Below are 927 nucleotides of genomic sequence, written 5' to 3'. Positions count from 1 at the left end.
GAGAAGGCTGGAGAGTGTAGACTGGCGCGCCTGCGACGACTCCTCGAAGTGCCAGCGCTGTCATGGTCCCCGACACGGTGGGGATCGTGGCGCAGACGTACATCGGCACTGTACCAGTTGCTCTGAGCGTGATAGTGCGTGTGGCGGAGACGGTGAAGGACTGGGGGATCGTCAACGGCGTAACACACGTGCTGATGACGTAAAAACCGATTTTAGTGCCGATGGGTGTCGCCTCGTTAAGGTGTACCGTCGTCTCGACGTTGACAAACATAAACTGTCGAGACATCCCCATCACGCTCATCTGCAGCGCGCCCACCGACGCGCCGGGATGAGCGCTGCTGCACCAGTACAGTGCGGGAACCGTGGGGCGGGGCCTCGTCAAGTCGACACTCAGCGCCTCGCTCGTCACATGGAACACGCACGTCCCATTCACGAAGCTGACGCCATCCACCGCACTCCCAAGGGTGCACACCGGCGTCACCTTCGAGGCACCACTGCAGTCGCTCTGACTGGAGACAAACACACTGTGCCCCTTGCCGGCACCCGCCACGTCCGCGTGGAACGGCACGTCGAGCAGCGGCAGCGACGGCGTCGTCGTCACCGTTATCGACGCCGCAGCAGCAGCACCGGCGAAGCCGCACGCCGCCGGGATGAGCAGCGCGAGTGCCAGTGCCGCAGACGCCACGCACACCAGTGCGCGGCGTGCTGACGTCCGCCTCTCCATCCCTCCGTTAAGCAACGTCGCAGCAATCGGGTCGGGTGGGCCGAGGAGAGGCGAGGGAGGCGCGAGAGATGCAAAACGGGCCGAGGGGGAGGTTGTGATGTGGCGTGTGCGTGTAAGAGCTGGAGAGGTGTCGGCAGAGACGACGGGCAGCGAAAGCGGAGGCCGTCTGATGCTCAGCCAGACACAGTCTCACGCCACGGACT

The sequence above is a fragment of the Leishmania donovani genome, chromosome 7 (genome assembly GCF_000227135.1).
Source record: "Leishmania donovani BPK282A1 complete genome, chromosome 7".
Classification (NCBI taxonomy): domain Eukaryota; phylum Euglenozoa; class Kinetoplastea; order Trypanosomatida; family Trypanosomatidae; genus Leishmania; species Leishmania donovani.
Note: the sequence above shows the minus strand (reverse complement) of the source record.